The 22,376-nt window shown below is 49.0% G+C and overlaps 1 protein-coding gene across 4 annotated transcripts in view; it reads left to right on the top strand.

Annotated features, from left to right (window-relative positions):
- LOC143172346 (CBP80/20-dependent translation initiation factor-like) overlaps positions 1 to 22,376 on the top strand; it is a 149,737-nt gene that overhangs the window by 58,039 nt on the left and 69,322 nt on the right. The gene's annotated exons all lie outside the window — the stretch shown is intronic.

Here is a 22,376-nt window from a genome sequence, read left to right as displayed (position 1 = left end):
GACATCGTGTGAGTAAAGGTGGGACCTGTGCGTGGGCTGGTGACTTGGGGTTCCTGCCGTAGGAGAGACATGGACACGTTGGAGCATGGTTCGCTGCATCTCAACATAGAGGTCTAGAGAAGGTCGGGTGATTCCCATCTGAGGATACCCATGTCCTTTCCCTGTCGGCTCTGCAAGGAGCCCAGAGGGACCAGCTCACATGTGGACTTGTTCAGACATGGTAGATGCCCTAAGGGAGATGAAGCCAACCCAGGTGTCCAGGGGGAGAAGGGTGGATCATGGGTGAGCATCCCCTCTGCTGTCACTCTCCATGCGAGGTGAGGAGGTCAGTGTCCAGCACTGGTGTGAAGGTTTTCTTCTGGACCCTACAGATTGCTGACTCTTCCAGGGGGGTGGTGGCAGGGGGACAGGTCTCTTTGGAGCTCAGGGACAGCTCTTTGATGGGGTGATGTTATTTACTATCACCATAAAGAGTCCTCATCCTCTCCGTGTCCCCTCTTGCCTGCTCTTTCTGCACTACAAGGTTGGGCAGTTCTCGTTTTAGCCAGCTCGTTAGCCAGCCCAGATCCCTCCCCTTTCAGAGCCTTGGCAACAGCAACGTGGCCCTCTCTCAGCAGACACTTCTGCGCTGGTGGAGCTGGGGTGGGCTCATCCCTCTGTCTGGCATTCCCTCCCACTGGGAGTGACCTGGTCCATGTGGTGTGCCCCATGTGCTGTATGTCCCTCCTGCCACTTGCCAGGTGTAACCCTGACGTCCTTTACATGTCCACCAAACACTTATGAAGAAGTTGTGGTGGTTCCCTAGGAGCCCCAAACTAGGGGGATTTCTTCTCCCCGCCCTCAGATCCTGCTGGACTCCATCCAGAGCGTGTAGGCATGGCATTGCTTTCACAGAAGGTTTCTAGTCTAACAAGCCAGCTTCCCATATCCCAAGGGTCTTTCCAATACTGTAACTGCTAAAACCACTGTGGAAAGTCCCTGTCAAAGAGCCAAGGTTTATTTGAGTATAGGTCACAACGTATTGGGAGTCAGATCTCCACTGCTGAGTAAAAAGCTTTTGTTTTGCTGTGACTTCCAGTAAGATATGGTCTTTCTGTGGCCTGGTTTTTGTTGCATTTAACCCAACTGACAATGACCATCTCCTTGGGCTGAGAGGGCAAACTGCTGTGGTCACCTGTAGCCCCTTCAGCATCGCTCCCATGTTAGAGTTAAGGCCACCATTGATCAAGGAAGGCAGATGAGACCGTTGCCATCTCCAAAGCACTGGAGAGGAGAGGTCTGGACAAAGGCTGGCTTACCTTCCACGCAGGTCACCGGCTCGCAGGTTCTTGCAAGGTCCAAGCCCGGGCTCTAGCAGTAGAACACGGTCGCTGTGAGCCCTGAAGCAGGTTAAAAAACCCATGGTTTTTATCGGACATGCAGAAAAGGGGAGATCTTCCAGTGGGTTTTTCAGATTATGATGGTCTTCCATATCATATGATAGACTTATTCACTGCACAAAGGAAACACCAGGGAAATGGCCAAGAGCTTTGACATTTCCATTATTGTTGTTGTTATTATTATTATTATTATTATTATTAGGGTTCAGAGCTGGTTTCTGATTGTAACAAATGAGGTGGACTCTCTCTTCTCAGGGCTGGTTTTATTTTTCTGGCTGTCACCCAATTCAAGCAGACTTAGCGATGTTGGCTCGTAATTCGTGGGGGTGTCTTCCCAACCTGGTGGGCACGGAGATGCCTTTTTTATTGCGGTTCCTGGAGCTGGTACTGCTCAGCTGGGCAGGGTTGGGGCCAGGCTGCCCTGTTGTTTGGAGAGTGGTGGACCTGTAATGAGCTTCTGCCAGGATGGGAGGCATTGGGGTGCTCTCACACCCTGGTTGGGTCGGCTGGGTTCAGAGACAGGCGTTTGGGATATGCAAGGAGGGTCGGTCGAAAGGGCAAGGGTGGCTTACGTTGCAGCTCTGAAAGTTGGCTTGGTGTTTGGTGGCTGAGGGGACAGGGCTGGTGGCACTAGAGGGCACTGCGACCTCGCTGCACGGCCCCGGAACATGGCTCTGCGCAGAAGAAACGAGGCTTTTTCCAAAGGCTTTTTCCAAGCAGAAACCTTACTCCGCAGTGGCTGTGTCTCGCACCCTCCTGCGCCAGGTCATGCCGCTCTCCATCCCTCTGTGCCCACCTCGGGCTCAGGGTGCATGTCCAGCATGGGGGACCCTGGGGCTTGCAGAGGGGGAAGGTGTTTCTCTGCACCTGGGACTGAATTTGGTTAGCACTGTGCATCATCATGAGCCTCAAAGCAGATGGAGGCCCTGAGCAGGGCAGGGTTAAAACCGAAGATGTCTGTGAACCCCGCCACCACCGTTGCCTTGTCCAAGCACCACAAGCCTGAGGGGAGCTGGTGCCTAGGGGTTAGACATGCCCCACAGCCCAGGTCTCCCTCGCTTGCATCGTGACACCTCCCCGACTCCTCTTGGAAATCCCACTTCTGCAAAAGTAATCCTCAACTCTGCATGTTTCCTATGGGATTCTCCGGCAGGGCTCAGTCCGAAGCAATGCTCCTCACACCAAGGAGCGGTGCCAGATGTGCTGAGGGGGTCCTCCCTTTCTCCAGAAGATGCTGCTGCCCCATCAAATGTAGGCTGTTCCTCTGAACACCCACGTTTCCATTTGTCCATCTGTCCCTGTCCCCCATCTACCCTGTTGTTCCCACCCCACTTTGAAGGACATGCCAACCTCAGCAGGAGGGAGGTGAAGACCGTGGTGGTGTCCACTGCTGGACCATCTCTGTTCCTTAGACCCCAGTTTGCCAGGCGCTGGTTTGTGCCACAGAAAAAGACAAAAAATGGGATTTTGGCTGCTTTGCAGCTTTTCCTTGGGCCGGGCTGTTGGAGGGGTAGACACGAAGCAGATGAGTGGCAGGACTAGGCTGGGCTTACCAATAGGTGGTGAGTTTTGGGTTCACGACCAGGGACCACAAGGAGATGAGAGAAGAGGATGGGAGAGCTGGATGGGTAAGTCTGTTCCTGGGAGGATGATGAAAGATCCTCTGTTTTGTTTTTAAGGAGTTCACAGGTAGTTTTAGACCTGAGAACTGCAGTTTTCTGGGGAACTAGCTGATTTGGATATGGGGACTTGTACTGCGGTATAAATAACAACTTGACAGGCATTTGAGGCTCAAAAATGTCACCACATTGAACTCTGGCTTAAACACACTGGAGAAGAACACGGGCTTTTCTCAGCCTTATAGTTGACTTCCCTTTCAAAAAGGTTTGCTTTTGTGCAGCTATATAATATCCAAAGCAAGCCTGAAAGGTTTTGTTTTGTTTTTCCCCGGTCCTTTCTATAGACTATAACACACACACCCCCCAAATCCTGCCTGAATTTTAACTTTTGAATAGTGTTGCATCTTTTTCTCCCTTGTGTTCCTAGAGGATTCATTAGAAATCTGAGAAGGCTTTTGCTGCCCTCCCTTGAATTTGCTGAATATTTTCCTGAAGCCAGTTGTGGAGTAATGATTAAGTTAAAAAAAAGTTATTAAAAGTAGCGGAGGAAAAAAAATCCAGATTTCTGAAGATCCCGAATAAAAACTCAATGTCTTTTTTGTCAAGCAGCTATTTCTGCTGGCTTGGCTATTTCCACATCCTAATCCCCTTCCCCGCTGTCCGTGAAACACCTGAATTTTTAATAAAATAAAGGGAAGGAAGGAATTTTCTCTCTAAAAAAAAGTAGACATACCGCAGGACCAGAGAAGAGAGACGTGCATACGTCCCCATTGGCGGAGGGACCTACAGAGCCTAGAAACACATCGCGCTCTAAAAATCCTGCTGATGGGGGATGTCCTTGTCCCTTGTCTGACAAAATATGAGGTTAAATGTTTCCTGTCGCATTTAAACATTTCTTCTTAACCAGAAGATGCTCCCCCCACTTTCTGCTGCCTTTCCTCTGATGTTATGGAAATAGCAACCGATACAATAAATGAGACCAGAAGTTCTTAAAATGCGAATTTCCTGCCTGGAGGCAGCAGGTAAGTGAATCCCATCCAGCTTGGGGAGATATATATATAGCTATGGGTGTAAATATAGGTATTTAGTGGCAGGATAAGTGTTTATTGCAATCCAAGGTGGTTTGGTCAAAGATTGTCCCTTAAGTGGGAAATTTATTGCTGCACACGACGCCTGGATGTCTCTTCCGCGGGGAAAATAGAGGCTGTTTACGAAGGGAGTTAAATGATGTCCGTGCCTCCAGTAGCAGACCAAGCTCTGTAACCCAGAGGTCCTTTCTAGTCCCGCGTTCATATTGTCCCTCATTTTATGACTTTAAAAATCCCTTTGGGGTTGGTTTGGGGTTTTTTTAAGATGCTCCATGAACTTTTCTGCTGGCTCTAAAAATGGCAGGCGCTCGTCTGTACACATGCTGGCATGGTCAGTGAAAGGAAACTCTGTGCCATCCCCAAAATGCCTGTGCTGGGTGGTGGGGTTGAAGGATTTCATCGGGGCTAATAGAAATAGCGAGAGGAACGTGGTCTCCACACCTTTGGCCGCGCGATGCTGCCCCGGTGTCCATGTCTCCCAGGGTTATTCTGCTCTGCCCTTCACCTGCTGGTACCGCCGTAGAGAAACTCCTCATTGTTGGCGTGCTTTCTTTTTAATTCTCTTTTTTTTTTTTTTTTTTTAAATTCCTGTAATGTATGAGCAGAGAAACCACTGGAGAATGATAAAGCTTCATTTCTTCCTGCTTTTGTGACCCGCTTGATTATTTCGTTTCTCATTGTATATTCTTTTGAGGCGCCTTGTCCGAACGGAAAGAAAATATGTATGCTTATAGGAGCTGTTTCCCCTTGGCTGGGCCAAATAAGACCCCTTGGCTGGGCAAAATAAGCAGGTATGGCATAAGAGAGGGATTGCTTCTGCTCGCTGGTCCTGGGGAGGGAGCCACCGACACTCACTCCATCACGCGCCCGACATTATTCGGTAAAGCTGGTGAGCTGCGTGTGCCTTCGCTTGGCCAGCCTTCCTCCTGGGGCTATGAATAAATACGATTTATTTGTATTGTATTCCTCAAGTTTGGGTTGCTGCACGTTTACTAGATAAGAATGAAACGGTTCGGGGTCAGTAGTTGCATGGACATGGTTTGAAGCAACAGTGGGAGAAATGAGATGCCCTGTCCTGTTGTTTGAGGGTCACTCTGCAATGACAATCTGGACCAAAGCCAGTTTTTAAGAGTCAAATATGAAGAACAAATTTGCATTTGTTGTAATTTAAAAGAAAACATGAGTCCAGGATGATCTCCAGGTTTCCAGCCTGATGGCACCGGCAGGTCCTACAGCTGCAGCTGGACCTCCTGGGCATGCGGTGGCCAGTCAGCTCCGACTGTTGTGCACGTGGTCAATGAAAGCTTGGTTTTCCAAAAGCAGAGGGCTAGGGTGGGCTTTTATAAAGCTTTCTTCTCATTTGGGTTGTTCCCGTCCACACCTCTGGGTCTGTGGAGCTTGTTCAGCCCCACAGCTCAGCTCCATGGGACCTCCAGTGAGGACAGTGCTGGGACGTGTTGAGGATGGAGGAGCTTCAGGGTTGCCTGTGGTTGTACAACCAGCTCAACCTAAAGGCTATGGAGAACCAGAGAGGACCTAGGGGCTGGACGGGTGACCATGGATTATGGTTGGGCTTGTAGATGCAACCAGCATGCTAAAAAGTCATCTCCTTGCATGCAGATTTTTATCTGGAAACCCAGCGATGGGTTTCGGTACCTGGATTGCCAGGGCAAAGTTTCCACTAATAGCCTTGACTTGTGCTTTATTTTGCTTTCGGTGCAAATCAGCCCCCCGTGCCATAAGGCTTCAGGAGCCGGTGAGGTCCCCGTGCTCGCCGTGGCATTGCTGCCCGGCGGCGGCAGCATCCCAGCAAAAGAGGTCACCGCCCCGATGGGCAGAAAGGTGAGGAGTCAAACTCGTACTAAAATGGTGTTTCAGCCAGAAAGAGCGAAGGGGGTAAAAAAAATACCCCAACCATTAGTGTGTGAGCGGCCACCTTGTCGTACAATCACAATATCGTTTTTCTATTATTTTTTTTTTATGGTTGGCTTAACAATTAAAAGGCTACACTGCGCTTTGGTTTTTCCAGTCTGCTGCATCGTGTGACCCCGGTGACTCCGAGTTAAGCCTCATTATATAATGGCGGGGTGTTTTTTTGGAAAACCTCCATTTAATCCTTTCGAAGCAGAATTTGCTGGTTTTGTTTTCTTTCATATCGTTGTCTCGCTTCCCCCCCGCCTACCCCTTCCCCGGCGGGCGCATGCTGGAGGCGTCAGTCTGGGAGCAGGGTCCTTTCTTCCTTTCTTATTTTTTTTTTTTTTTTTCAAATCTGTGGAGAAAGAAAAAAAAAAAAAAAGGTTTATTTTCGTTTGCTTGGGTTACAGCGCCTTTCCCCGCCGTCGGGGGGAAGGACTACGTGATGTGCAGCAGGTATTTTGTGAATGGAGCACAACCCTGTGACTCCCCGTCGCTTGACCGAAGGGGGAGGCAGGGGAAGGAGAGAGACAAAAAAAAAAAAAAAACCACCACCCAGTGACTCCATCTGACTCGTTTTGGCTGGAAAACTTTTTCAGCGCCGTGGTTCTTAAGCCAGGAGGAAGCTTTCTTCTGGCCCAAGAACAATAAAGGGGTCAGCAGCCTGATCCTCCCTCCTACACCCTCTTCCTTCCATTGTGAGGGGTCTGTGCAAATATCCCAGGCTGCTTCGACTGGGGCCTGAGGGACCTGAGCCGCACATGTGACATTAAAGAGAGACTCTGTGAACTCAGTAATCCTGAGCTGCAAGAAGAAAAAAAGAAAGAAAAAACAAAATGAAGTCTCCGAGGTGCTCTATTTCTGGTGTAGCATTGTGCTTGGAGAAGGTACCGATGGGTGTTTCTGATGGTGGGGGGAGATCTGTCCCCTTGCCGTGCATAGGTGCTCCTCCATGATGCCACGGCAGCATCTTCCCCAGCGTCTGCTCAACGAGTGGCCAAATCCCCACAGAGAGTAGGTGAACCCTCGTCTCTCGCCAGCCCTTGACCTCCTCCATTTCTCTAGTTGTCCGAGATGGGGGAATTTCTGCTGCTCTCATAGTGCACGTGCAAAGCCTGTGTGCTGGTGGTGTCTGGTCTCCAGCAAGGATGGGGTTGAAGAAGGCACGGCTGCTTGCCATGTTGTGCTTACTCCAGGGATTGACCACCATCTGGCAGCACCCAGGTTTTCAAGCCGGCACCTTTAATGATGTGCCTGCTCCTCCTCGGATGCGTATCACAGACCATGAGGGTCTGAGCCAGCAATCCCTGGAGTAAAAGGTCTTTGGAGAAGTGCTATGGGGCCTGACCCACAGCAGTGTGCCCGCCAGTCCTGTCCATCATTAAGGCAGCCTGCATCTCTCTGTTGGGTGAGGCTGTACACAGATCAGAGGGCTGCTGGTGTTTCTGTGATATTTCTTGTGAATCCAGAGCAGTCACAAAGCTTGCAGACCACGCTAGGTTCTGCCACCATGAATGGTGATACTTTTTCCAGGTGACATTTGGTATTTGCCAGGCTAGATACCACCTACCTTCCCAAAGGAGAAGGTGGGACCTGTGGCCTTCTATGAGAAAGCGAGCTCCGTGCAGTAAGCCGTATCGTGCACTGAAGACCTGATTCATTTGCCAGAGGGAGAGTGGATGATGCTCATCAAATTGTAGGAACCCACCTCTTTCCCCCCCTCCCCCCCCCCTTTTTTTTTTAAACACAATAATCGGCTAATAGCATGTGTGACCTCCTCTCGCTGTGTTCCAGCTTGTTGGACCTTGGCACCAAGCAGTCGTATGAATCATGATGGTGATTTTGCCGTAAGGCAGTTCCTGTCGTTATTATCTCCTTGCTGTGTCGATAATGCTTTGGTGGCGATGGTCAGGATTTCCTCGCACTACAGAGCTTTCCTGAAGATCGGCTCTGCGAACGGTGGAGGAAGTAGCCGTTACGAGATTGCTCCTGGCTGCTGAGAACTGGGTGGCCAACTTCAAACGTACGTGCGACCTGACATGATCCGAAGAGCACGGCGGCGGCTCCTCTTTCCCCTCGTCCACTTTGTCGGTGCAGGCGGGTGGGAGCTCCTCTTCTTCTGCAAATGCTCCGAGGGCTGAAGCAAGAGCAAACCTGGTTATGGAAAACTGTCAGAGACCAGGACCCCTGGCAATGGAGATGGGGGGAGCTGTCCCATGTCTTGCCTGAAATCCCAAGGGCATGGTGGGAACACTCATGGCCAGGGAAAAATTCAGGGTCTCACACCCACCCCTCTTGCAGTGCCACGGTGTCGGGACTACACACATTATGGGGTCCTTTAGTTGAAAGGAAAACTATTTTTAGTTCAATTTATAAATGCTTAGGCAAACAGATTTGTTATTTAAACTTTTTTTTTTTTTACAAATGCCCTTGTTTGAAGGTAAAAGCAAGCGAGCTGCGAGTTCTTCTTTCAGCCTTGGTATTATGCTGCTTTTCTGCTGGTACTGGAGCAGCTTTCTGATCTCTGCGTACAGCATCTAGCTCCAGGATTTCAATGGTGTTTCCAAGCAGCTACACAGGTAATTCCAAGCAGCTACACACATAATAAATGATAATTACATGGGCTATGTTGACCTCGGTGGAGGGCAGGTGAAGTGTGACAGACTTCCAAGATAGAGCTCCTTTGCTGCTCTTCCTCCTCTAGAAGAAGAAACAGTGCCCAGCTGCCCATGGCCAGCGAGACCACGAAAATATATCGCAAGTAGCTCCAAGGGCTGCAAGTGTACATGAGGCTGGGAACCTGTTGGGTTAGAGGTGGAGCTCCTTGACTACTTGACCATCCTGCCATTCCTGTCTGAAGTGGAAGCAGATCGCCTTGTTTGGCTTCGTACTTGCCACGTCTTTTCATGCTGTGATTTGCATACAAGACAGGACTTGAATTTATTCTGCCAGCCCTCAACTTCTGAGAGTTGTTGATTCAGGAAGGGCAAGGCTGCAGTGCAGCAGCTGATGGCCGTGCCCTTCTTCTGGGAGGTCTAAGGTAGCTTTCCTGACATGAGGTTGGATCAAAAGAGAAGGTGTTTTGGCAGCGCAGAAGTCTTTCTGCATGTGCTGCAGTGAAAATTGATGATCTAGTGGTCACCTAGAGTGGTTTGCAGTTTGGATGGAGTAATCCAGGCATCTTTCACAGGTGCTTTTTCAAAGGTACTTGATTGTTTAGTGCCATTGCTATGCGTAGCACAGGCAAATCAGATGTTCATGCCCTGGTGGGAAGGACTGACTGTTCAGGAGCAGATGATAATGCAGCAGAGGATGGTTAGAAGTGAGTTGGATGGGGACGGGTAAGGGATGGGAGTGGGACTTGGTGATGTTCCATTAGTCCACTGTCAAGTCCGGGCAAGTTGCTGCTCCTTGATGAGAGCAATCCTGTTTCTGGAGAAATCAACAGCGAATCTTCATCTTCTGTGTCCAGGTTTCCAATCTTCTGCTCATCTGTTTTGTCCATATCTTCCAAGTCTTGCCTGTGCTGCCTGTTTGGAGTGGTTGCCCCTCTGTGCCAAGAGGGCTTTCACTCTGCCAGACCTGCACACGTGCCCACAGCCACCGAGGTCCTAGCATGGGTAGATGCAATTGAAATAAAGTAAAGAAGCTGACATGAAAGGGCATGTACAGCAAAAAAAAAAAAGTCATGCAGGTGACCTCCAGACCTTTAGACGCTGTGTGCCCTCTTGGAAGATTCCCCGTTGAGTGCTGCACTTTGCTGTGGGGGAGAGCATGGTTGTTTCATGGATTTTGTGTTGCCACATGTCTCTTCTTCCCCTGCGTGTCCACCAAAAGGCCTTTCAGATCTTAACACGTGCAGAGAGCCACATCTGGGGCCAGGTTCAAGGAGGCTCCTGCCCTGGGAGATGAGGACTGTGGTAGCTGTGAGTTTCTCCTGGAACTTTAAGGAGTCTCTCCGGGTTGGGAGCCGTGTACAGTAGGAACAGTCATCAGCCTCATCTTACGTGCGCCTCGTCTCACTGGTTAGGATCGTTTCCCCCATGGAAACCATCAAGAATTTCCGTTATTTCCTTTCCTGAGGCTTTGTTTGGGTGGGGATTTCTGGAAGGTATTTCACAGGCAGGTATAATTAAAGAAAGACATGCTCTGCCTGGAGGCTAGACAAGGTTTCTTTAAAGCCAAGCCTTTAGTGTGGTGGCAAAACAGAAACCGTTTGTTGCCTGGTCCGATGGAGAGGAGGTTGGGGAAAGGGGGGAGCTAATCAGCTGGGAATCATCCCAGTTAAATGCCGCACACTGGGGTTAAGGCCCTTATCCGGTAAATCCTTGAAATATGTGCTTAATTTTAAGTCCCCCTGACTTCAATCTGTTTACTCTTGTGCTTAACTTTAAGCATGTGCCTAAGTGCTTGGCTGGCTGAGGGCCAAGGCAAATAGTAGACTTAGGAGCAGATTCGCATAAAGTAAATGCTTTACTGGACTGAAGTCCCGTGGGACAGCGGATGCTATAGCAGGTCTGGGATGATGGAAGGGGACGGTGCTGCATATCCCAGCTCCGTCAAGTTATTCAGCGTCAGATACCGTGGACCTGGGGCTGTGCTCGCCTTACAGGGAGCATCCTAACAGTGTAGTCTCTAAATGGGTACCTTAATTTCAGTGTCTGTATTTCGCTGTTCTGAAGGCATCAGCCTCACAGGTAACCTTGTGTATATCACAAACACAGTCTTGGAAAAAAATACAATTTTTTTCCTCTTAATTGAGAGAGAGGAATGTTTTAGTGGAGGAAAATAGCCTTGATTTTATCATCAGAAGAGGAAGGAGAGCATATTATATGACCTGACTAATAAATCTTCATAGGAATTTGCATGGCTGCATTAATACTTACAACAAGAAGCAGTCATGTATTAGCACAAGCTTTTATAATGGCTTTATCTTCTTCTTTCGTGTTCCAAGCTAATTCCTGAAAGCCTTCTTTTAATCCCCCTTTTGCTCATCCAGCCTGGACTTCTTAGAGTGGCAAAGTTGGGTTTTTTCTTTATTTTTAATCTATGAATGACAGCACTTAAAGCTAGTAACTGTAGCCGTGGCACGCATGAAAATGAAAAGCCACCAGCAGAAAACAAGATCTGTGTTTTTTCGAAAACACCACTACCAGGGGTTAAGGGAAATCTGCAGCTGGAACAAATACAGCGCTCATCTAACTTCCTCAATAACTGCTGGGGGAGCGGGCAGTTGCCAGACGAAGGAAGCGTGGTTAGCCATTGAGTCTTTGAATGCAGCTCCGTTTCCCCCTCAAACCCATGGAATTTATATTAACCTCCAGCTTTTCTTAGCTGGTGGGAATTTTTTTTTTTTTTTTTTTTTTTTTTGCTTTGCATGAGGAAGAGCCTTGCTTTTGTTGTTTCGGTTTGTTGGAGGACCGGAGGAGACAGTTCTGCTCCTCGCACGGCGTTCTTGCTGGCGAAAGGCCATGGACGTTAAATGAATAATTTTTGGCGTTGATAAGGAGAGAAAGGCTGAGGCTGCCAAGCACAGAGACGCAGGCATCTGATGACTTGATTTTGGGAAGGGCAGGCTTGAGCCATCCCAGCTCTCCAGGTTGTCTCTGATCCCAGCAGAGATGCAGGCAGGAGGAAGGACCCCATGTGCCTTTAGCATCTTGTACATGGGCGTAACTATATACAGTGGGCAAAGAGCAATATGCCGGTGAGGATGTCTAAAACCACTTTCGGTAAGGTACTTGGCTACCTAATTTAAGGCCATAGGTAGACCCACAGGAGAGCTACCCAGGTGAGCGTGGAGTTTAGCGTGGGAGACCTTGTTTTGCATCCCGGGGCTGCCGTAGGGTCCCTGCGTGACTTCAGAGCCACCGCGAAGGTATAGCATCCGTAGGATGCTTATGGCTGTGGTGCTGACGGTGGTGGGCAGGGATCCTGGACGGAGGAGGGAGCCAGCTGACCGGACATGGGGGATGTGCTGGTTGCCAAAATTCCCATCTCTCTTAGGCAGCAAGCCGGTTGACGACCGCTTCCGAGTTGCTCGTAAGGCAGTGCATCTGCGGTTTTGCCATCATGCCCCTTTCTGCTCGTTGGTCATGCCGCTCTTAGACCCTTCCCAGCTTCTGGAGCTGAGCCTATCACACGGGCACGGTCCCGCCAGCAAGAAGGGCACCAAGAAAAGGAGAAAGGAGCTAAAAAAGCCTTAATGAGGAGAGGCAACGTGACCCAAGACATCCCAGTAAGCAAGGCCTTTGGTGCTGGTTGCTTGGCACATGAAAATATTCAGGAGTTGGGTGGGTTTGTTGAGTTCTGTTGCTGGTTCTTCTTTGTCCCCACTTGGTTCTGATGAAACACCTGAAGGTGTGTCCTCTTGGCCAATGTGAAATGAATCGAAGCGGCTTCACCCAGCTCCTGGCAGTCATCACAAAAGCAGCCGTAACGCATGCTGTCACTGGCAGGAAAGCTGATGTTTGAATGATGCCTGTGTCTTTGGAGTTGTCGTGGTTGAGGTTCAGCCTTTGCAAGACACGGGAGAGTGGATACGGCCGTCTTGCTGCCTGTCCTGTAGCAACTTTTGGATAAAAAGCAGTTTTTCAGGAATTTTTTTTGGTGGAAATGCCAGATCCATTTCCAAATGTCATATTTGGAGACTGCTGTAAAGCAGCTACAAACTTGCCTTTCCTACTCGTCCTCATTTTATTGTTCGAAGTAGTCCATGGCTCCCAGAGGTCTGCAAAGCACCAGTGAAAAAACAGCGGCGTAATTAATATATGATGTGATATGATTGATACTCTGTGACAAGTGCATAATGTTTTCTGTGCTTATCCCTGCATTAAAACCCATTACAGCAGGAGGAATCGTAGTGCTCGATGCATAAAAGGAAAATCCTGGAAGGGAGCAGACGGACACTCAAGAAGCAGTTTCTTCCACCCAGGTACCAACTGCCAGTAACCTGGCAAGGAGAAAGTCAAGCCCTTGTGTTGCACAGCCCACACTCCTGAAGAGGAATGGGACTTTTCAAAGGGAAGAATGAGGCTTTCATAGGATTAAATTGGCGTTTGCACATTGGGGTATTTTCCGAGCTGGGGTGGCTGCGACATGGGATCCTCTCTTGCTCTCTCTGGGCTGAGCTAGACCAAGCAGAGACTTCAGAAAGGAGAAAAACTATGTCTTTGTGGTATAGTCCTGGGGAAAATGTGTTGGCTGTGTCTTCAGCCAACTGCAAACAGGGGTATCCGCTGTGTGAAAATGTTTCCAGCACAATACGAGGGGCTTGGAGAAGGAGAGGACGGTGAAATTCTGCACAGCTTGCTTCAGTCATGAAGGTCTACAAGAAAGGTCCACTGGTGGACCAAGAGGGGCTACCACCACTAGGACCTCATTCAAGTTGATGGCAAAATTCCCTTTGACTTTGGTGGCGCAACGTATGGATCGCAGTGATACGGATCATGGCAAAAAATGCTCGTTGACTTATTAACTATTGCCTGTGATCTTAGAGTGTTGCGAAACTTCATGCACTTGGAAGGCCTCCAACGGGAAGTGCCAAGGGCTCAGCAGTGAGAAAGTTCTCCTAGCACCTCTGGATTTACCCATGTTGCAAGAAAAGGGAAGCCACCTCTTGTTTGTAACATTAAGAAGTTATCACTCTGCAAATAAGGGGTTTCATCACTGTTGGACTCTACCAACTCTTGGGAGCTTGCATGAGCTGGAGCTCCTATGGGCTGAAGCTCCGGTCCACCCAAGAGAAGATTTGTGGGGGCTTAGTGCTGGGGGATTGCACAAATGCACATGAAAAACATGCAATCTTTTATTAATAATAAGGGTGAAATGAAAATATACTTGGATACAGCCCTTACCTTGTGCTGAGAGCAATGCTGAGGTTCGAGGTGAGCACACCCGGCCAGAGGAGGCTGTACCAACGCCGGGGATTGCACAGAGCTTCAACAGACCCTCCAGCTTAGAGGGTGACCTGGGCTCTGGTCCCAAACTCCCTGATGTCCTATGGGGTCTGTTTATAGTTCACCTTAAAAATTCATCAGGGAGGTCCCTATTCTGCCTGCAGGTCACTTCCTCGCGACGCCGTCTACCACGATGGCATGATGGGGAGGTGTTGAGGGTAGACGGTGAACGAAGGGTCCTCCTGCCATCTCACCTGCCCACTTCGTCTCGGCTGGAGAGGCGTGGTCAGATGGCACATCGAGGTTCACAGCTGGGGGGTGGTAGGCTTTGAAGGGGACAAGAGACGGGGAAAAACAGACTGGGGAACATGAAAAATATAGAGGAAAAGTATACTTCAAAGAAATGCAAGGTCCCAGAGGGACTGAAATAACTCGAGTTACAAATATTCCCATAGCAACCTCATAACACTGTAAGTCCCAGCTAAAGCAATTCCTCCCTCACCCCCAAACTAGCACAAGCCAAGCAAAATGTAGGAAAAGCTTTTCAGAGCAGCAAGTGCAGCCCTTTCTCAGGATGAGCTTGGGCTACCTGGACAGACCGCAAACCAAATACCAGGTGTGGTGCCTCCTGGTCACAAGTGATGTGGGTGGTATTTAGTCCCAATATTAGCTGAAAAAGGCTCTTTTCCAGGGGAAAGCAAACCCAGGTCACCAACGCTGTTTATTTTAATGATTCTTTAAGTATTCTGCATTTAAGGACTCTGAACAATGGTGTGGTTATATCTATATTTACTGGATAAATGTATTTATTTATGGATGCGACGCTTTACTGCTGACAGTAAGGTTTGGTTTTAAGCCTGACCGGGGTAGAGGAAATACATACAAATAAACAATAAACCTAAACAACACTAAAATAACATCAGTTAAAACAATTAGAGTTACTTCCACTCGTGAAGTATTGTTCCCATTTTGCTATAACATGGGAAAAAACTCCATTTCCTAAGTCAGCTTGTAACTGATTTTGGATTTGCGGATTCTTGTAACAAAAGGGGATTTCTTTTGTCTGTTATTTATACTCTTCCTATGGCACCGCGTGTCCGTGTCGGTGTGTCTGGAGCACCCTGTTTCAATGCAGCAGTGTTTCCAGCCTGTCCCCATCTCGGTGGCTTAGCCGGGGCTTGGTGGCACTGGTTGGGCTTTTCTTCCTGCCCAGTGTGGTTGTACTGATGTGCACGTGTGTGTTTGCAGAGGCAGTTCCTCCTAGGAGACTTTGTCCTGGATTTTAAAGTTTTATTATCTCTGAATTATGTATAATTCAGGAGCTATGGGGCCGAGAGTTAAAAATAGACCCCGGAAAACTCGCTGTCAGTAATCAGCAGAAGGCATCGAGGAAGGTTCAGGGTACATTTCACTTGGGATGCTTTACCTAATTATTCTAATGCTTTAATTGCATTTGCATCCTTCACCCCACACAGGGAGTTTCACACTGGGTTGCTCTGCCATTCTCTGTGTCTTTTGTTTCATCCCGGAGCTGGCTGCAGAAGGATGAGGTGGGACAACTTGTCTGCCACCAAGTATTTAATGCCACCAAGTATTTAATGCCATTTTAAATACTTGTCTTCCCTCTGGGGTGGGTGTCCGCTCTCTGCCAGGAGCCGATAGCAAACACCAAGGAAAGGCGGTGGGAAGGTAAGGGTCTAAATGATACTTCTTTGGGTCTGGGACTGCATGTGTAGAGTCTGTAATTCATTAAAACGCCCACCATTTTGTGAGAGGGGACGTATAGACCATCATTAATGCTCAGCAAGTGGGAATCCAGGAGGTTGCGTCCTTGGGGCAACGTGGGAGGGCAGAGCCCTATAGGGAATAGTGCCGGTGTTTTTAATGATAACTGAAGAGCGGTGTTTAGCTGTGACAGTCCTAATCACTGTCACAGCCATCGTTCCTCTGTGCCCCTGCCCTTTTTTTGGGAAAAGAGTCTTCTCCGAGGTGCTCATTACCGAGGCACATTTGCTGCAGCTATGCATTCAGCCTTTGCTGGCAATGTACAGTTTGTGATGCGCTCCCGAAAGATGCAGTTAATCAGGAAATCCTCCAAACCGGGACATCTCCCAAGAAACAACTTCCTACGCCTCCCATTTGAGGCATGTTGCGCCATGCCATGATTCATCGGGCAAGCATGTCCTACTGTCAAGGTCCCACAGAGCATCCCTCCTCCGCCATGGGGCTTGTCGGATCGGCAGTGGCAAAGCCAGAGGAGTTTTGCTCCTTTTCCAGCTCCTGGGTGGCTGGAAACTAAGTCCTCTTTGCCAACCCTATAGTTTAATTTAGCCCTGGCTCCAACGATTGAGGTTGAAGAAAGCATCCTCGGAGGTGGCCAGGACCCATGTGTGCTGTGGTGTGGGTGAGGAGTGATGGGAGAGCCACAGCCATGAAGTGCTGTAAGGATTTACCTGCCTTTTATCTTGGGTGAGGAGTATGTTGTAAAATTGTTGCACTTTCTATTCCATTGATGTGGAGCACTGATTGATTCCTTATACAGAAGTAACTATTATTATAAGCACCTTCCAGGAAAAATGAATAGCTTGCAATTTGAAGGAACAGATTTATCACTTAAATTTTAACAGCGAGGAAATCATTTCCAGGCAGCTTCCTGACATTGTTTGGTATTCTTCCATGGCTTCCAAAGCAGGTCAAGGCTCTGATTTGTGCCCCAGCCCTCTCCTTTCAAGAGGTAAAAAATTCCCCTCATGTAAGAGAGGAGCGTGTGTGGCAGGCCAGCGCCATGGGAGTTCCTGGAAGGGGAAGAGGCAACGGCAAGTAGCCTCCAAGGAGGTGGCTCTACTGGAAGTGCCCACAGGACTTACGTGCGTTGATAAATGCTGGCCTTGGGTGGGTAGTGGTGATGGGGATGATGCCGGCGGGGAGGTAGCGGCACCTTTGCCACTTTTTTCATGTGCAATTGGATGGCCGGGGTGGTTGTACTGAGCATCGGCACGTTCAACCCCATAGGCACCATGAGTGTGGGACCGGCACAATAAAAGTTAAATATTTCTGCAGCTTTGTGCTGTCCCGGACTTTCCTGCCACGGATAATCCATCCTATAGGCAGATGAAAGCCTTATTGCAGGGTGTTGCAAGTCACTGGGTTGGTTTCTGCAGATCATTTCTGGAACCACAATGTATTTGTTTTTTTACGCTTCCTCCAGCCTCAGTATTTCTGTTGTCGCCTTTGTGCAGGCAGATGGGGCATCTTCGGGGCTGCCGTGAACCCAGCCCCACCTCTCCCTTCCCGCCCCCCCAGAAAATAAATCCCACCCTGAACTTTGTGTGCAATAAAACGGAGCGAAACTCCCAGTGCCTACCCCAGGCCTAATAACCTGTTTGTTCAGTTCAGGCCTTCTGCAACCATTTGTTTAAGATAAGCAAGGGTGGAGATGTTTCTTGAGGGCACAAAAGGCTCTTGAGATAAAGCTCATGCAGACTGATCCTGCGATATGGCTGGATCATTTCTTTTCCTTCTCTCATCACTCCAGCGTTGGGTTTTTCCATCAGTCCGGTTGCTTTTCTCAACCTTTCATTTGCTCTTGGGATTTCAGTGTTGCTGTTTGGCATTCAGGCATCTTCACCTGCTTAACCATCACAGGCTGGGAGCTTTTTTGCTGCGTGGGGAACATCTATGGAAGAGGCTGAATGAGTGGGTGTGAGTGAACACAGTCCCTTTGTGGGGTGAGGTTTCACATCTGAAAGTCAGGCCGCATTAGACATGAAGACCACAGAGATGAAGCAATGAACCCCAACCTCTCATAGCCCCTAGAGTCTTTGTGAAACACCCATGAATTTGGCCACCCCAGGCAACAGTTGCACTTGAGAAGTGCAGAAGCGGAGGAGAAGGAGGGAGGGTGCAGGTTGGTCCCAAATAGGACCATCCCTTTTGTAAGGCAGTTGTTGTCAGATGCCAAAGGAGTCCCTGGGATTTGCTACCTAAGGGTGGTCACAGAAAGACCAGCAGCAGCAAAAAACCCTGCCTCATTTCTGCTTATCTCCTTGTGATTTGCCGTGTGATTTACTATCACCAGTAAAAGAGGCAAAGCTGGTGCCTCCCTCCAACATCTTCAGTTGATGCTGCTGCAGAGGAGGCGTGAGAAAAAAGATAGCGAAGCTCCTGCTGGTAGCAGGGTAGCTCTAAAACCAACCACTTCCTTCTTCTGGTCCTGCCCCTCTTCCTCGTGTCCCTCCCAGGCCACTACCCCGCAGGTTAGTGGGCTGAGGCGTGGGATGGGATGGCTCAGGAGAGGGATGTTGCTGGGGAGGGGCAGGTATCAGTGGGGGGAGAGGTGGAGGCTCTTGGGTTGCTGCAGATTGCCAACAAGATCTTGAAAGCTTTTTATTAGTTCTTTCATTAAACTTTGATGTAAATGGGTCTGGGGCAGCGGAGGGGCAGCTGCCGGCTTTCTGGATTCCCGCGGGCAGGTGGATGGGGTTGAGGGTTGGGCAGACACCTTCATTAAGAAGGTAACGCACAAAAAGAGCGCACGTGGGCGTCAGACCTGCTCCCCTCTGCCGTCTGTTTGCAGCAATTTCGGTAGATGACAGATTTCCCTTGGCATATGCTAGCTGGCCATATGACAGTCACCTAAGCTTGCCAGACATCACCTTCCCTTCTCCAAGAGCTGCTTTCCCCGAAACATCTAAAAATGAATATGCACATCACAATGTAGCTGATCTCCAGGGGACTGGCCCGGAGAGCAGACTGGTCCTGTGAATGCCCCTTCTCTTCCAGAGCTGTTGGCCTTTCTTGCTACAGCACGCATGTTTATAATTTAAACTTGACATACACGTACATGCATTAGGAGTCCCATGGGTTTCTCAGGTTCTGCTCCAAACTTCCCACCATGTAAACCGCAGAGTGTTTTGCTCCGAAATTGAAAATGACCCCTATTAATGGTCCTTCCAAAGACCATGGGCTCCTTGTTCTTTGCTTTTCCCACACCCCTTGCTTCCAGAACCAGCAGCACTGAAATGTTGGTTTGTTACATTCTCCACGAGCCACCTGCGAATAAATACCAAAATAAAACCGATGTGGGAGAGAGACCAAATGTGATTTTGCTGCCCACTGAGAAGTTGCAAACCTGCCTATGAAAACCATGAGCACCTGGACGTGATGGTGTCTTCTGGCCCAAGCAGGAGCAAAACCCATCCCTCTTGTGTAGGTCTTCTTGTAGACCCATTGCAGAGCGGAGGGTGGTCTTCTGCCTTGCAAGACATTGCCCTTTGGCTCTGTTCAGGGGTTTCAGCTTCATAAAGAGTGTGTCCACTGAAAAATGGAAGAGCTGCATTTCAGGTCCACGTTGTCCTCAGCCAGCCAGCTCTATTGAGGGCACTTCCATTGCTGGCCTGCATGACCCGTGGCAGGGAGCAGCCTCCAGACAAACCCAAGAGCCGTGTCATCAAGGCGCTCACAGTGCCCTTGGGACTCTGGCCTGTCCCCACCCACCCAGCACCCTCGGTCTTCTCCAGCCACTCCGCCCTTCTTGCAAGTTGCTGGTATTTCCTTTTACATCAGCTCGCTGCACAAAAAAAAGTCGACTTTTCTCCCTTCCAAATTTAGCTCTGTTTAGGCACCAAAATAGACAAGAGTAGGGACCAGTGACTGTTTTTTTCCAAAACATTGTCTCATGACTAGGACTAAGGAAGGGAACTGCTCGGCTGGAGAAGGGAGATCCTTGATTTTCCTAATGGGGACACAAAGTTCTCCTCTGTTCAGGCACAGGCACGCTCCTTGGATTAGGAGCCTTATTCCTGTGTAATTAATCCATCTCTCACCCCGATGCTGCCTGCTGCTGGTGGGCAGAGGTCTGAGGAAGCACAGGGATGCTCTGCAAGGAGGACATGCAGCAATGCACCACCGTACGTATGATTTCTAGTTGGAAAGAGCAGAAAGGCAGCTCCTGAGACTTAATGAAGGCTTCACGTTGAGGAAATCCGTGCTTTAGGTCCTTGCGTTCTGCAGAGATGGTTTCATTTTTCAGGGTAATTGTATTTGCACATGTGTCTGCAATGCAGCTTAAATTCTTAAAAATACCCCAAGCTTTAGCCTGCTGTGGTAGTACAACATTGGAAACAGTTTCCCTGAGTATTGTGCTATTTTTAGCCTGATTTCCTAAACTAGCATGGCTGATGTGATTGGGCTGTGTGTGTCTGCTCCCTCCCTTCCTTTTCTCATTCGCTTTGGTACCCATTGGCCAATTTCAAGCAAATTTTAAGAGGAACAGAGAACTCGGAGATATTAAGCTCCTCCTATACGTTCCATGAAAATAAGGGATTGGGAAAATAAGTGATGAAGAAGACTCAAACCACAGCCCTCAGTAATGAAGAAGGTTCAGTATGATTCTAAGCTATTAGACATCAAAGGTGCCACACAGAATTAACCATGAGGTGTTTGGCTGCAGGAGAAGCCCAAGTCAGACCTGGTTAACTAGGTGATAACCCAACCACAGCCTCAGGAGGACAGGTTGCCAGCTTTCCCTACTCCCAGACTACCTCCTCTTAGTCAAAGGTGGGCTATGTTTGAGCAGTGAGGTGAGTTCATAGAACCATAGAATCACAGAATGGTTTGGGCTGGAAGGGACCTCTAAAGGCCATCTAGTCCAACCCCCCTGCAACGAGCAGGGACATCTTCAACTAGATCAGGTCGCTCAGAGCCCCGTCCAACCTGACCTGGAATGTTTCCAGGGATGGGGCATCCACCACCTCTCTGGGCAACCTGTCCCAGTGCCTCACCACCCTCAGCGTAAAAAATTTCTTCCTTCTATCTAGTCTGAATCTACCCCCGTTTAGTTTAGAGATGTTTTTATGTTTAGAGATCTAGGGAGCATGAGGAGAGCTCTTCCTGCTGCTGGGTGCAGGGACGTGAGCAGAGGACCACAGAACAACGTGCGTCGCTGAGCAGATCCTCGCTGGATGAGATCTGCAAGAAAGCTAAGGCAACTTCACGTAACGGTGGCCTCTCTACCGTTGCTATGAGGGATCGTGTAGGATGCTGTGGCTGGTGTAGCACCTCTGGGTGTTAAGGGTGTTTTAGTGGGAGAGAAGGATAGTTTGGTCACTGAGAGTGGGTACTACTCTATAACATGCTTTCTAATGCCTGTGCTAAACCATGTGATCATGGCACATCTGATTTTCTCTGGAAGAGTTAATAGTGAAGAAGAAAGTTAAAAGGGAAGCTACCTTCTTGGGAAGCACACTTGAAGACTGCAGCCAAAGCAAGATTCAGATGAGGACGTGCTAGCCAGCAGCAGGACTTACCCAGGGGCTGGGTGAGTTCTTCATTGCTTGAAGTCTTGAAGAGCGAAGGTCTCTGAAGTGGAAGGCTCCAGCTGCCGTGGGAGCTGTAGGGTTGCTGCAGTAGCAGTTTCTCCAGGCTGTTTGCAGATGGCCAGGATGGGTGGTCACAATAAACCCTGCTGGTCTTGGACTCGGGGATGCCTTCTCCGGTCTGCAAGCCTAAATTTATTACCATCCCCAGCAACCTTTCTCCTCCGTTACATCTTCCACCAGAGGAACTCAAAAAATATTATTAACTCAGTAACTGCTACTAAAATTAACTGTCATTTTTAAGGCTCTTCACGCAGAGAGGGACTGTTTTTTGAAGTCAGTGTGTTATGTTGTCATGCCAATGTGACAAAGCTGCTGCTCGATAAGACGCGTTCCCACCCAGCCCTTGCCCTTGCCCAGGCTGCTCCCTCGTGGCCCCTTGCACATGGTGATTCACCAGCAGCAGCTGGACCTTAGAGGCTAAGATAGATTGCGATGGAAATAAAAGGAGCGACTTTTACAGGGCTTTTATTGCCAGCCTGGGAAGTACAATACTGCATAAATAAAAATCATTATGGTTATGACAGCTCTGTAGTCCCTGGAAAATAAATAATACTTTGCACTTACATAGTGCCTTTCGTCCAGGAACCTCAGTGCTCTTTGCTCACATTAATGAAGCTTCACGATGCCCATAGTAGGATGGTAAATACAGCATCCCCCTTATCAGATGAACATACTAAGTCAGAGAGTCGGCACCTTCAGTGGAGAGAGGACAAGGCAGCAGCTTGTCCAAGACACACAGCTCTTCCACTGACGTGACCGGGGCAAATCATTTAATGTCCTGGTCATCTCAATTGTTTCCAAGTAGGTGGATGCCACCCGTCCCTACCCCAGGGGTGGCATGGGTTGACTAGCTCACAGTGGGCAAGCACAGCAAGATGCTCATGGCAATGTCGTTGACTTGCTAACGGCATGGGGGCGCAGCCCCAACAGACCAGCTAGCTGTGGCTCATGTTTGCTTACTCCAGTATCCTCAAAATGCTGCTGAGCATCATCCCCGTGCGGACATTGTTACAGCTGAGTTTTAGATAAATAAATAAATCCGAAGGAAACAACTCAGTGAAAGTGGATGGTTTAGGTGCACCAGTATCAGCAATGTCGT

The sequence above is a fragment of the Aptenodytes patagonicus genome, chromosome Z (assembly GCF_965638725.1).
Source record: "Aptenodytes patagonicus chromosome Z, bAptPat1.pri.cur, whole genome shotgun sequence".
Classification (NCBI taxonomy): domain Eukaryota; kingdom Metazoa; phylum Chordata; class Aves; order Sphenisciformes; family Spheniscidae; genus Aptenodytes; species Aptenodytes patagonicus.
The sequence above is the reverse complement of the archived record's forward strand: the minus strand, read 5'-3'. Positions and strand labels throughout refer to the sequence as shown.